General features: G+C 45.5%; 1 non-coding gene across 1 annotated transcript; it reads left to right on the forward strand.

Moving 5' to 3' along the window:
* The first annotated feature begins 9081 nt into the window (after positions 1-9081).
* On the forward strand, positions 9082-9273 carry LOC116978818. The gene has a single exon (XR_004413573.1). It is a non-coding gene; the product is annotated as a U2 spliceosomal RNA (small nuclear RNA).
* The last annotated feature ends 6893 nt before the right edge of the window (positions 9274-16166 follow it).

Raw genomic sequence — 16166 nt, forward strand, 5'->3', positions numbered from 1 at the left:
AGACTTTAAGAAAAAAATAAATAAATCATATTCTGGTTTTGTTAGGCTGAAGCAACAGTATGCACCATAGGAAGTCCAAACATTACAGTACACTGCCTCCTACCAAACGCTTGTTTCAATGTGCTTGACTAGTTAAACTATATCCCCATACGCTGTTTGCTGACACTGTAATTCTGATACTAGACCATACTGCCCGCTGAGTAGTTTCTCCCATCTTACGTACTCATTACAGAAATTGCAAAGGAAAGCAAGGAGAATCTTGCCTCGGTGTCCAGGTTTAGTTTGCTGTCTGCGCTGATTGCCAGAAGATGAAAACTCTGGTACTCGCACCTCAAGGTTAAACAGATGCATGGCAAGTGAGAAGCCTTCTGTGTCTGTCTCGTCTCACGGAATAGTGATGTGCCATTTGTTAATAATAAAGAGAATAATCGAGATGATATATATAAAGAAGAAATGCTATTTTAAATTATTTTTAGCTTTTTTTTGCAATATTTATTTTCTTGTATTAGAGTACTTATAAATCCTTTGTAGAGAAGAAATGTATTTTCCATTAGTGCAAAAGAAATCGTATAAACTGCAGACCTATTAATCTTTTGTACATTTTCCATGTCGGCAACCTTTAAAGCAATATGATGTCTCTGAAGTTGTGTATTTTGTGTAACTGCTCCACCCCTGGTGTCAACTTGAAGTTGCTACGTTCTCTAGTTGTTCCTCCTTGGATTTCAGTTTCGGGCAAAAGTTGCACTTACAGAGAGACCTGCAAGAGCGAGACTCTCTGCTAAGAGGCAGATTTGTTCCGTACAAAGAGGGAAAACGGAGAGTGTAAGGAGAGACGGGGACCCGTGTTCACAAAGAGAAATAAATAGCTGATTACCGAGATTGATAAATTGGCATTTGTCAGTTCATTGGCAGCATACAATCAATAAAGCAGTGTTTTACAAGTAAATGGTGGTATTTCTTCTTTTATCCGACCACGTTTTCTCTCAAGAGTTAGTGAATCACTTCAGAGCCCAACATCGCACGACGTTCTGTGCAGGAACCGCTGAGTTACTCCGGCATTTTGTGTCCATCTTCCATGCAACAAGTTCGTTGGGACTGAGATCTTGATCAGAGGGCCTTTTGCAAATGTAACCCTGGCTCCAGTGTCTGCACTCGTGTGCACTTTCCTGCAAGGGTCAATGATCAACATGAATCGAACCTTCATGACACACAGTACATGTTATCCTTATGCTACATGGCAGCACGGTGGCGCAGCTGATAGAGCCAGGGCCTATCAGAGGGGGGTGGTGGGGCAATGAGTGCAGTTTGGCATGGGCCTCATGCCTGTCTGCTTCAAAGGGATCTTGATTTGGGGGCCTCTAAAATTGAAATTGGCCTGGGCCTCAGTTCATCTATGAGAGGGCCTGGGGAGAGCCGTTGCCTCACAGTGCCAGAGACCTGGCTTCGATCCTGACCTCAACTGCTGTCTGTGTGGAGTTTGTACGTTCTCCCTGCGACCAGGTGAGTGACATAAAGATGCACCGGTTTCCTCCCACACTCCCAAAGACGTGCAGGTTTGCAGCTTAATTGGGATTGCAGCTCTAAAATTACCTCTGGTGTGTAGGGAGTGGATGAGAAAGTGGGATAACAGAACTAGTGTGAACGGGTGATCAATGGTCGGAGTGGATTCGATGGGCCGAAGGGCCTATTTCCACGCTGTGTCTTTCAATCAATCGACTTCCATAATTTAAGAAATATGTTTGTAATGGCTGGGAAGTGATTTCAACTTTGTGATCCCATGGTTTATGCTGTCTTAACCTGCACCTTGAACATGAAATAAAAAATGGAAGCACAAATATATGTAGCAAAATTTGAACCCCAACTATATCCTCTGAAGAAGAGTCTCAATCCGATACATCACCTACAGTGCCCTCCATAATGTTTGGGACAAAGACCCATCATAGATACATAGAAAATAGGTGCAGGAGTAGGCCATTCGGCCCTTCGAGCCTGCACCGCCATTCAATATGATCATGGCTGATCATCCAACTCAGTATCCCGTACCTGCCTTCTCTCCATACCCCCTGATCCCTTTAGCCACAAGGGCCACATCTAACTCCCTCTTAAATATAGCCAATGAACTGGCCTCAACTACCCTATGTGGCAGAGAGTTCCAGAGATTCACCACTCTGTGTGAAAAAGTTTCTTCTCATCTCGGTCCTAAAGGATTTCCCCCTTATCCTTAAGCTGTGACCCCTTGTTCTGGACTTCCCCAACATCGGGAACAATCTTCCTGCATCTAGCCTGTCCAACCCCATAAGAATTTTGTACGTTTCTATAAGATCCCCTCTCAATCTCCTAAATTCTAGCGAGTATAAGCCAAGTCTATCCAGTCTTTCTTCATATGAAAGTCCTGACATCCCAGGAATCAGTCTGGTGAACCATCTCTGCACTCCCTCTATGGCTATAATGTCCTTCCTCAGATTTGGAGACCAAAACTGTACGCAATACTCCAGGTGTGGTCTCACCAAGACCCTGTACAACTGCAGTAGAACCTCCCTGCTCCTATACTCAAATCCTTTTGCTATGAATGCTAACATACCATTCGCTTTCATCACTGCCTGCTGCACCTGCATGCCTACTTTCAATGACTGGTGTACCATGACACCCAGGTCTCGCTGCATCTCCCCTTTTCCTAATCGGCCACCATTTAGATAATAGTCTGCTTTCCTGTTTTTGCCACCAAAGTGGATAACCTCACATTTATCCACATTATACTGCATCTGCCAAACATTTGCCCACTCACCCAGCCTATCCAAGTCACCTTGCAGTCTCCTAGCATCCTCCTCACAGCTAACACTGCCCCCCAGCTTAGTGTCATCCGCAAACTTGGAGATGTTGCCTTCAATTCCCTCATCCAGATCATTAATATAAATTGTAAATAGCTGGGGTCCCAGCACTGAGCCTTGCGGTACCCCACTAGTCACTGCCTGCCATTGTGAAAAGGACCCATTTACTCCTACTCTTTGCTTCCTGTTTGCCAGCCAGTTCTCTATCCACATCAATACTGAACCCCCAATACCGTGTGCTTTAAGTTTGTATACTAATCTCTTATGTGGGACCTTGTCGAAAGCCTTCTGAAAGTCCAGATACAACACATCCACTGGTTCTCCCTTATCCACTCTACTAGTTACATCCTCGAAAAATTCTATAAGATTCGTCAGACATGATTTACCTTTCGTAAATCCATGCTGACTTTGTCCAATGATTTCACCACTTTCCAAATGTGCTGCTATCCCATCTTTAATAATTGACTCTAGCAGTTTCCCCACTACCGATGTTAGACTGAAGAAGGGTTTCGGCCCGAACCGTCGCCTATTTCCTTCGCTCCATAGATGCTGCTGCACCCGCTGAGTTTCCCCAGCAATTTTGTGTACCACCGATGTTAGACTAACTGGTCTGTAATTCCCCGTTTTCTCTCTCCCTCCCTTCTTAAAAAGTGGGGTTACGTTTGCTACCCTCCAATCCTCAGGAACTACTCCAGAATCTAAAGAGTTTTGAAAAATTATCACTAATGCATCCACTATTTCTGGAGCTACTTCCTTAAGTACTCTGGGATGCAGCCTATCTGGCCCTGGTGATTTATCGGCATTTAATCCATTCAATTTACCCAACACCACTTCCCGACTAACCTGGATTTCACTCAGTTCCTCTATCTCCTTTGACCCGCGGTCCCCTGCTATTTCCGGCAGATTATTTATGTCTTCCTTAGTGAAGACGGAACCAAAGTAGTTATTCAATTGGTCCGCCATATCCTTGTTCCCCATGATCAACTCACCTGTTTCTGACTGCAAGGGACCTACATTTGTTTTAACTAATCTCTTTCTCTTCACATATCTATAAAAACTTTTGCAGTCAGTTTTTATGTTCCCTGCCAGTTTTCTTTCATAATCTATTTTCCCTTTCCTAATTAAGCCCTTTGTCCTCCTCTGCTGGTCTCTGAATTTCTCCCAGTCCTCTGGTATGCTGCTTTTTCTGGCTAATTTGTAAGCATCATCTTTTGCTTTGATACCATCCCTGATTTCCCTTGTTATCCACGGATGCACTACCTTCCCTGATTTATTCTTTTGCCAAACTGGGATGAACAATTTTTGTAGTTCATCCATGCAGTCTTTAATTACCTTCCATTGCATATCCACCGTCAACCCTTTTAGAACTAATTGCCAGTCAATCTTGGCCATTATTTATTTGCCTCTGTACTCCACAATTTGAGATTTGTAATAGACAAAATCACATGTGGTTAAAGTGCACATTGTCAGATTTTAATAAAGGCCATTTTTATACATTTTGGTTTCACCATGTAGAAATGGCTGCAGTGTTTATACATAGTCCCCCCCCCCCCCCCCCATTTCAGGGCACCATAATATTTGGGACACAGCAATGTCATGTAAATGAAAGTAGTCATGTTTAGTATTTAGTTGCATATCCTTTGCTTGAAGACGGCGATTCATGGACATCACCAGTTGCTGGGTGCCTTCTCTGGTGATGCTCTGCCAGGCCTGTATTGCAGCCATCTTTAGTTTATGCTTGTTTTGGGGGCTAGTCTCCTTCAGTTTTCTCTTCAGCATATCAAAGGCATGCTCAGTTGGGTTCAGATCGGGTAATTGACTTAGCCATTCAAGAATTTACCATTTTCTAGCTTCGAAAAACTCCTTTGTTGCTTTACCAGTATGTTTGGGATCATTGTCTTGCTGTAGAATGAACCGCCGGCCAATGAGTTTTGAGGCATTTGTTTGAACTTGGGCAAATAGAATGTGTCTCTACACTTCAGAATACATTATGCTACTACCATCAGCAGTTGTATCATCAATAAAGATAAGTGAGCCAGTACCTTCAGCAGCCATACATGCCCAGGCCATAACACCCCCACCACCGTGTTTCACAGATGAGGTGGGATGCTGTGGATCTTGGGCAGTTCCTTCTCTCCTCCATACTTTATTCTTGCCATCACTCTGTCTCATCTCTCTTAAACTTCATCTCATCTGCCCACAAGACCTTTATCCAGAACTGTGGTTGCTCTTGTAAATAATTCTTGGCAAACTGTAATCTGGCCATCCTATTTTTGTGGCTAACCAGTGGTTTGCATCTTGCAGTGTAGCCTCTGTATTTCTGTTCATGAAGTCTTCTGCGGACAGTGGTCATTGACAAATCCTGATTCCTGAAGAGTGTTTCTGATCTGTCGGACAGGTGTTTGGGGATTTTTCTTTATTATAGAGAGAATTCTTCTGCCATCAGCTGTGGAAGTCTTCCTTGGCCTGCCGGTCCCTTTGCGATTAGTAAGCTCACCAGTGCTCTCTTTCTTCTTAATGATGTTCCAAACAGTTGATCTTGGTAAGCCTAAGGTCTGGCTGATGTCTCTAATAGTTCTATTCTTGTTTCTCAGTCTCATAATGGCTTCTTTGACTTTCATTGGCACAACTTTGGCCCTCGTGTTGATAAACAGCAATAAAACTTTCCAAAGGTGACGGAAAGACTGGAGGAAAGACTAGGTGCTGAGAGCTCTCTTATACCTGTATAATTCAATTCAACAAACACCTGTGAAGCCATGTGTCCCAAACATTATGGTGCCCTGAAATTGGGGGAACTATGTATAAACACAGCCATAATTTCCACATGGTGAAACCACAATGTATAAAAATGTTTTTATTAAAATCTGACAATGTGCACTTTAACCACATGTGATTTTTTTTTCTATTACAAATCTCAAATTGTGGAGTACAGAGGCAAATAAATAAATGATGGGTCTTTGACCCAAACATTATGGAGGACACTGTAATCCTTCTCTCCAGAGAAGATGCTACCTGACCCGCTGAGTTACTCCAACGATTATTGTGTCTATCTTCGGCGTAACCTGACAGGAATGATTTGAACGTTGGCAGGTCAGAGCTTTTATCAGAAGATGATTTCTGGTACCAGGTAGCTGAGTAAATAATAGTCCCTGTCTGTACTACCAGCAGTTCCTCCCATACACCCACCACCTTTTGTGTGAAAATGTTACCCCTCGGGTTACTATTAAATGTATCCTGCCCTCTCCTTAAACCTATGTTCTCTGGTTCTCGATTCTGGGTAAGAGACTGTGTGTTTATCTGATCTATTCCTCTCATGATTTTGTACACCTCACCCCTCATCAGGACTTGGGAGTTATTCTTGCGGAGGAAGGGGGAAACTGCTTTTTCAAGTCCCTACTTGGTCGGAGAGGCTGCCTTCCTCCGAGCAGCACCTTCGACCTGTCCTCGCGGCCTACCAGCGGGCCCTGGAGCGACGTTTCCTGAAGGGACCTGGCCAGAACCTCGGCTTTGGCGGCGGCACAGCGCTGGAGCGCTATTGCAGAGCGGGCGATGCCTTTCCTGGGTCGCCGCGCTGGAACTCCAGTATGCTGGGACCGCCGATGAAAAACATTGTGGAGCCGCAGTTCTGTGGAGCGGCCAGCTGCGGCGCTGAACTTTACATCCCGGAGCCTGGGATCTCTCGCCGAGATCACCAGTGTGTGGAGCTCCGTCAAACGCGGTCTGTTGGCTTGGAAGCCGCAGGCTCCGGTGGGAAGGCGGCCGTTCCTGTCACCCCAAGCCGCTGAGGGTTCTCCCGACGCCGGAGCACCATCACCCGGCGAGAACATCGGGCGCCGTGGCGGCGACTGTGGAGGCCTCAATAGGCCCGACTCTGGGTGGACAAGAGGATGGGGACTGGACTTTGTGCCTTCCCCCACAGTGGGAATCACTGTGGGGGGATGTTTTTGTGTTTTGGTGTTGAACTTCTTGAATGCTATGTTGTATTTTTATTAGTGTGCTGCAAAGACATCTGAATTTCCCCTGAATAAGGGGATTAATAAAGTAAATCTAATCTAATCTAATCTAAATTACAGTTTCCACCCCCACCGTGATTGGATATATAATCCAAGGATATCTTAGATTTTACTTCGGAGTCACATGAGTGACTACGTGAAGAACCCGCTCAGTGCGCAGGCGCGGCATTACGCCAGCAGTGCAACAGTGGCAGCGGGAGTTAGGCTCTCCCGCTACAGAATGAAACGGACCGTCAGGTGAGTATCCTGAGGTCGGGTTTCTTTTACAGGGGAGCCCCTTTTTCTGCTTGTGTTTTACAGGCAGAGAAAAAAGGCTCTGGAACAAAACTGTCCCCCGTTCGAGGAGGAACGTTTCCGTCGGGGAGGGGGACAGCAACAGGCAGTAGGAGCGACCCGGTGTTCCGCAATTCCCCGACACCGTGCCGAGCCCAGCCCGATAGCGGGCTGGATGTATAGCCACCCGAAGAGGCATCCGGCAGGTGTTCCCGATTTGGGATGGGACGTCTCTCCACCCGCACGGGGGGAGAGAGAGCCGCCTGAGCCGCTGGAGCGGCTCTCGGAGCAGGTGCCTGCGAGACGCGCTGCTAGAGGGGCGCTCCCGCTACTACAAGGCACAAAAGCTCTAGAAGAAGGCGGTAGGAACATTTACCGGGCGCTCCGCTATCCCCACACCGCGCCGAGGCCAGTCCCGCTAGTGCCTGAGCTGCGGGCTGGATGTTCAGCCATCCGAAGAGGCATCCGGCCGGTGGCTTCCGACTTGTCGGAGGGGACGTCTCTCCACCCGCATGGGAGAGAGACAGCCGCCTGAGCCGCTGGAGCGGCTCCTGGAGCAGGAGCTCCTGCGAGACACGCTACGTGAGGAGCAGTCTCGCTGGAGGGTTCAGGCATACCCTCCACAGTGCCTAGGCATTGCCCATCGCTTCCTCCTTAGTGTGGTTAGCTTTGGGGTGACCAGTGGCTGGGCTGGTCATGAAGAGGGGTCACTGGCTGAACAATATCGGGAGTATGCTTGAGGTACAGGATCAGGAAGAGCTGCTGGGTGTGGCCGCTATGTGGCTCCACCACTAGCGAGATGGCTTTTCAGTCTCAACTGATGGCCAGCTTACTACCTGTCTTTTCCAAAAAACCTCTCCAAGACAGGTAGCCATGAGGCGTTGGTTTTATCACGCCTCCCCTAAATTGCATTTACTCAAAGTGCCCGCCATTATTGGGGGATACATTGAGCAGCGCATTTAACCTAAATATTTTTTAAATGCATTTGGTACCCTGACGTCGGCTATCATGTCCACCTGCTCATTCCAGAAGGGCAGGGTAGTAAGGCAAAACACCTGACCCTACTGTTCAACGGTATACCTCATAACTTCTCAAATGAACTCACAAACCTGCCCTCAATCTATGAAATTAACAGGACTATGAGAACGCCGACCTCACAAGCACAGATCCTGCTACCTGACACTTACCAAACCAGTCCTAAAAAACTGGACGAAGTGTTCAAACTATTCGGCACAAGAGGGCAGAGTCTGGAATGAGCACCACACTAAACCAGACAGCAGTACCTCTACGTGTCCACCAGGTGCGTCTACCTCATGGTACTGGTGAAAGCTCGGGGCCTGCATGCCAAACCCGTAGCATCTTAGGCCACGGCCCAGAGCAGGCCCCAGGGAAAATGCGCCACCCCCCAACAAACATCGTCCCTACAAGAACAAGGAACCAGAAACCGAAGAAAACAACAATGAAGACAGATAGTATGGTTCCTACCATCACATAAAGGTTAAGGGTTGTACTAACAAGGGGTGGGTGAATCATGCCTGGTTAGGAAGCTATCACTCTTGGTAGTTATATACCAAAAAATAAATACAAGGGAAATAGAATTAATATCTTGCCACCAATTCAGCAAGCACCCCAAGGGGTCTACCCTCCCACGATGGTGAATGTCGCACCATCGTTGATAAACCACTTGAGTATTTCACCAGGTATACCCATTCATGGGATTTGTAACTACTACCATGGATCCAAGGATACTTTATGGTAGACATCGACCTTGAAGATGCACACTATTCAGTACCTTCTCATATAAGTTTCGGATATACCGCAATTACCTGGATGGAGTAACCATGATGAGCTTTGCGGCATTTAAGTCAAAGTTATCCAGAATCAACTAGCCCTGACACTTAGAAACATTCCGTCATGGCATGTCTATATATTAACGACAAACTATCCTTGGATACAGCTTTAGCTGCATCGCTTCTCGGCCTTTTGGCTAAGATCAAGTGTAGTATCTGTTCTTATCAGTTTAATAATCTGATACGTCCCTTATCTAGGGACCATATATTAAATTGAATTTTGGAACAGGGAGATGGAATAGGGGCTTGCTCCGTCCATTCCACGCATCGACCCAGTATTGCAGTGCCTCTGGGAACGGTGCACAAAATATATATCCAGATATTTACGTCGACCATCCACAACTTTGTTATCTGGTATTCATTAAGACTATCAGTCATGGTGCATTAACCACCAATCAACTACGTGGCAAAGTAATTGGGATATAGCAGCATTACCAGCTACTGAACTTTGTGCCTTTCCTATGAGCTGAGATACTAGTGTTCAAAACTATCTCCATACCTGTAATATGGGGGCAAATGGATTAATCTGTAGTGTTATCATGGAATTTATCGGCAGGAAGGATTATGGTTGTACACTTCCACCTGTTTTGAGTAACATCTTATGTGTCCTGATGTGTTACTGAGCTTGTAATACTTAATGCCAATATGAATTGACTTAGACATGTTATATATTACCTTACTTAATTCTAGTGAAGCATTTGCTCAGTAATCCACCAAATTTGCATGTTCATTTATAAGATAACAACATCACAGTGGTGGCATATACCAAACCACTTGGGCGGAGAACATCGATATTAGGTGACAATTTATTAACAATTGGAAACCGTATGTCGTCAAACATGTTTGACCATCAGTAACTCACCTATCAGGTGAGCTAAATACTGTAAACATACATTTAAACCAAAAATATTTGCTGAAATTACTAAGCAATATGGACACCAGATATCGATTCCTTATATCCAATTAAATCACCACGTACTAATTTACGTCACATGAAACCAATCTCAAGGCAGCGGCAATGGAGACATTCCCGCGTATTGAGGGGTGGGGGGAACCTAATCTCTATGTTTCCTTTCCTTCTACCTCTTCAATAGGTACTACGGCTTCATCAGTCGGGTACTACGCAAATTACAGTGGACCAAGTCCACAAGCATGGTTCCCATTGATCCTCGACATGGTCATTAAAAGAATTGCAGAATTGGGAAGACCATTGCTGTGCTTGGATCAGCAGCACTATCAACCTGATGACAGCATTCCGTCGCATATCCTAGGGAACATACCTGAGGAGCATCAAGAAATGGTACACTGTTTTCCAAAACAGGAATTACACATTCAACTATAACAAAAAACTGTACTGGAGCTCCTGGCAGGTCTTCACCACAATGAAGGACATGTTCTGTCAGCCTACTCAACTTGGGTACCGCTCACTGGTGATCAGATACAGGAGAGGTATATCAATCCATTCCCCAGAAATAGGTACACCCAAATTGGGATGTCAGTGAAATCCTGACATACCTTAGGGGATGATCACCAGCCAGGTCACTCACCCTGGAACAGCCTACCCTGAAGATGGACATGCTGGTGACCTTACATCAACACAAAGAGCCAGCTCTCCCATCTACTGCGATGGGACAACATGGTTATAACACCAGATAGTGTCACATGCCCATTCAAGGGTTGGCCAAACAGAACAGACCAGGAACATCAGGTCCAGTCATGAAATTCCGGGCATACCCACCTGAACCACGTTTTATGTGTCATGACCCACTTAGAGATCGACACAATAAGGAATACCGAGGGAGAGGAAAAAGCCTTATGGGTCAGCCACAGGAAACCTCATGGTCGGGTAACGAGCTAAACTATCTCTAGTGGCTCAAGCAGGCACTGGGAGTTGCTGGAGTAAATACTAACGTGTATAAAATCTTATTCCACCAGGACAGCTTCCACGTCAGTAACTAAGAGGATGGACGAGCCTATGGACCACATCCTGGCTACTGCAGGGTGGTCTAGGGAGTATACGTTCCAAACTTTTATAACAAACCACTGACAGAACCTGTATCGTTTGCAGAAAAAGAATCTGCAAAAAATATATAATTTAAGCCCGGGGGAGCAATTGGTCTTGTTGTTGTTAATAACACCATTATTGTTTTTACAAACAGATTCATGGTTGATTACGATAACATACTTCCTCCCTCGAATTACTTCGGCAGCGAGTGAAGTATGAACTGTTACACGGTTTGAAATCACAGAGCTTTGAAGTCTTCACGTAGTCACTCACGTGACTCCGAAGTAAAATAGTAAGATTAAACGAGAACTAACCAGTTTGAAGTTTGATCTGTATTTTATGAGGAGTTACGATGAGGGATTACGTGCCCTCCGCTCCCACCCTCATTATATGGATCAAACTAATAAATTGATGTCTCCTTATCTTTACTATGTTTACTTCAAATAACTGTGTCTATCTGTGATTCCACACCGCTGCTTGGAAGTATGCCGCGCCTGCGCACTGAGCGGGTTCTTCACGTAATCCGTCATCGTAACTCCTCATAAAATACAGATCAAACTTCAAACTGGTAAATTCTCGTTTAATCTTACTATTATATGTGTCTTCTTTTGGAAACCAAGGGCGGCACGGTGGCGCAGCGGTAGAGTTGCTGCCTTAAGGGCCTGTCCCACGAGCATGCGACTGCATGCGGCAAGCGCGACCTAACATGGTCGCTTGAGCCGTACGGCCTCGCGGGGCCGGTCCCACTTCGATCGCCGGAGCCGTATGGAGTTGTGCGGAGCTGGTCCCGACACCGCGCGGGGCTCCAAAAAACTGACACTGTCTAAAACTTCTGCGCGGTAACGGCCTGCTGGCCCGCAGCCGCATTGAGGTCGTATGCACCGCCTCGACGGGCGTGCACAGTGTCTCGACGCCGTACGCAGCGTCCTGACGGCATACGCCTAGCACGAACTTCCCGCGGACTTCGCTCGAACTTCACGTCAACTCGTACAGGATCACTCGACCTCCGCGCGGCCCCCGCTTCCGGTTTGGTCGCGCTTGCCACATGCAGGTCGCATGCTCATGGGACAGGCCCTTTACTGTGCTTAAAGCGCCAGAGACCCGGGTTTGATCCCGACTAGGGGTGCTTGTCTGTACGAAGTATGTACGTTCTCCCCGTGGCCTGCGTGGATTTTCTCCAAGAATATCGGCTTCTTCCCACACTCCAAAGACGTACAGGTTTGTAGGTTAATTGGCCTGGTATAAATTTGAAAAATGTCCCTAGTGTAGGATAGTGTCAATGTGCGGGGACCACTGGTCGGTGCGGATTCGATGGGCCGAAGGGCCTGTTTCCGCACTGTATCTGTAAACTAAACTGAAGAGTGATTCATGATTGCTTGTACAATACAGGATCAATGATGCAAATGTACATTATTGATTAGTCAGAGTTAAGTGCATGATTTTGAGAAGCACATTTGCAGTGTTCGATTGTAATCACTGTTAAACTGTCATGGGCTGCCCATAAAGTGTGAGTGAGGGATGCCAAATTAACACAACTCCGTTCAGATAAACATCGGTCCATATTTTGATTGGCTTCCCGGTTGTTTTTTAATATAAAGCCAATAGTGTTCCTTATGTTTACAATGTTCCCGTGACAGAACGCCAAACCCACACAAAGCAAACATTCCGCGGATCAATAAGGGACTGACCAGAAATATATAAATACATGTTTGTGTACTAACCTTATCCATTCATCAAAAGCAAAGAGCTCTCGGAGACGTGAGAAGGACTGTACAGCTCCCTCCTCCACCTATATATTACTTTCTTACCGCAAACACAGGAGGCCATTCAGCCCACTGGGCCAATGCCAGTTCCAGACACCATCGGTCCTACCGTTTTCCCCTTCTCTCCACACCCTCCCCATTCTTTGTTCCCATTGCTGGGGGAATCCAGAACCAGGGGTCACAGTGTAAGAATGAGGGGTGGGCCATTTCGGACTGAGATGAGGAAAAACCTTTCCAGCCAGAGAGTTGTGAATCTGTGGAATTCTCTGCCACAGAAGGCAGTGGAGGCCGATTCACTGGATGTTTTCAAGAGAGAGTTAATTTAGCTCTTTAGGCTAACGGAATCAAGGGATATGGGGAGAAATTATTATTATTACACTATATTTGTTTATTTATTGAGTATGCGTGCATGTGTATATATACACACTGAACTTTCCCTCCCTCCGTTATGTACTATGTTTACATATTCTGTTGTGCTGCAGCAAGTAAGAATTTCATTGTCCTATCTGGGACACATGACAATAAAACACTATTGACTCTTGAAAGCAGGAGTACTGATTTTGAATGATCAGCCATGATTAAATTGAATGGCACTGCTGGCTCGAAGGGCCGAATGGCCTACTCCTGCACCGATTTTCTATGTTTCTTTCTCCCATGGTCCACCGAATCCCCAATTGATTTTTTTGTTGCATCTTCCCCACACAAAGGGGCAACTTGGAGTCTAACCATTGTCCATTTCCTTGGCCATCGTCTGCTTTGATCTGTTCTTTTCACACCATACATAAGCTCATAGGCAATAGGAGCAGAATTAGACCATTCGGCCCATCAAGTCTACTCCGCCATTCAATCATGGCTGATCTATCTTTCCATCTTAACCCCATTCTCCTGCTTTCTTTCCATAACCCCTTGACACCCATACTAATCAAGAATATATCTCTCTCTGTCTTAAAAGTATCCATTGACTTGGCCTCCGCCGCCTTCTGTGGCAATGAATTCCACAGGTTCACCACCCTCTAAAGAAATTCCTTCTCATCTCCTTCCTAAAGGAACATCCTTTAATTCTGAGGCTGTGACCTCTGGTCCTAGATTCTCCCACCTGTTGAAACATCCTCTCCATGCCCACTCTATCTTTGAACTTTGTACCCTTCCATAGCTCAATTCCCTCTCCCCTGAGCAATTTGTGTCCATCTTTGTTATGGTAACAATATGTTTTTATTTTAAAAAAAACATGCATTTCATTGGATTATTTTAATTTGAAATAAGATAGTAAAATGGTAATTGTCCTTTTTCTGTAAGACTTTCATCTGTCTATAAATCAGTCTTTTCACAGTTATCATATTACACCTTAGTTGGTGCATCCCATCCTTTTGAATTTGGTTAACGTAGAGATATCTTAACATGTGAATTCAATGCATTTGTCAAGTCAAGAGAGTTTATTGTCATGTGTCCCAGATAGGACAATGAAATTCTCGCTTGCTGCAGCACAACAGAATATTGTAAGCATAAATACAGAACAGTTCAGTGTGTCTATATAGCATAGACCATGTATACACACATAAATAAACAGATAAAGTGCAATAGGCTGTTATAGTTCAGAGTCTGTTTGTTGGTGAGTTTAATAGCCTGGTGGCTGTGGGGAAGCAGCTGTCCCTGAACCTGGATGTACCAGATTTCAGGCTCCTGCACCTTCTACCCGATGGCAGCGGAGAGATGAGTGTGTGGCCAGGATGGTATGGGTCCTTGATGATGTTGGCAGCCTTTTTGAGGCAGCGACTGCGATAGATCCCCTCGATGGTGGGGAGGTCAGAACCAATAATGGACTGGGCAGTGGTCACAACTTTCTGCATTCTTTTCCGCTCCTGGATGCTCAAGTTGCCGACCAAGCCACGATGCAACCATTCAGCATGCTCTCCACTGGTGCAACTGTAGAAGTTCGAGAGAGTCCTCTTTGTTATACCGACTCTCCGTAATCTTCTCAGGAAGTAGAGGCGCTGATGTGCTTTCTTTATAATTGCATCAGTGTGCTGGGACCAGGAAAGATCTTCGGAAATATGCACGGCTAGGAATTTGAAGTTCTTGACCCTTTCTGCCATTGATATAAAACGGCATTTAAAACAATTCAAATATGAAGCTATGAATGGAGATTTGAGTGGCTGTCATTCAGTGCTTCACTTGCATGTTAGAGACCCAGACCACCCTGGCCATGGTCTCATTTCACTCCTGCCATTGGGAAGAAGGTACAGGAGCCTGAAAACAGTAACGTCCAGTTTCAGGAGCAGCTTCTTCCCAACAGCCATCAGGCAATTAAACACGACAACCTCCAAATAAAGTCTGAACGACATAGACGTGGGCGCATTGGTTTTATCTTTTTGCACTCTAACAGTTTGAATGTTTTTATGTGTATGTACATATAGACACAAAAAGCTGGAGTAACTCAGTAACTTGCTTGCCTGCCTCCCTCCACCAACATTTTCTCAGACTCCATATACATTAATGTTTTTATTTATTATATTACAGAGTGCTACATTCACATATTAGTTTAGATTTAGTTTAGAGATACAGAGTGGAAACGGCCAGCCGGGTCCGCGACCAGCGATCCCCGCACATTAACACCATCCCACCAACAATTTTTGGAGAGCAGGGGAGGAAATTAAAGACCTGGTGTGGAAGTTTAGTTTACAGTTTAGTTTCGGCACGGAAACAGGCCCTTCAGCCCGCCTGGTCCGTCCCGACCAGCGATCCCCGCACACCAATATTATCCTACACAATTTTTACATTTATACCAAGCCAATTAACCTACAAACCTGTACGTCTTTGGAGTGTGCGAGGAAACCCAAGATCTCGGAGAAAACCCACGCAGCTCACTGGGAGAACGTACAAACTCCGTACAGACAGCACCCGCAGTCGGGATCGAACCCGGGTCTCTGGCGCTGCATTCGCTGTAAGGCAGCAACTTTACCGCTGCACCACCGTGACAGCCCTGTATTCTGTTGTGCTGTTACACTATCTCTATTGTATCCCCGTTACACGAGCACACACTACACATCAGGGACAATTGACAATTTTTACCGAAGCCAATTCACCTACAAACCTGTTGTTCTGTCTGGGACATATGACAATAAAACACTCTTGGCTCTTGATGTTTTTAAAAGGGAAGGGGGGGGGGGGGGGGGAGCTTCAACAATGCTATTGATCCTTGGAGAACAATATTATGTTGTTAAGTTTAGTAGAAATAGACTGTGTAACGATCTATGCGTCTTGGGTGTGATGCTGTTACACAGCTCTCTGCAGGAGTGGAACTTGATGTACTGGCATGTTATTCAGACATGTGTAAACTCCATTTGTAACTGCAGTATAGGAAGTGACAACAGTTTAGAAATTACCAGTTAATTACTTCAACGCCTTGAATTTATGTAAAGGATTTTCAATAGATG

The sequence above is a fragment of the Amblyraja radiata genome, chromosome 11 (assembly GCF_010909765.2).
Source record: "Amblyraja radiata isolate CabotCenter1 chromosome 11, sAmbRad1.1.pri, whole genome shotgun sequence".
Taxonomy (NCBI): domain Eukaryota; kingdom Metazoa; phylum Chordata; class Chondrichthyes; order Rajiformes; family Rajidae; genus Amblyraja; species Amblyraja radiata.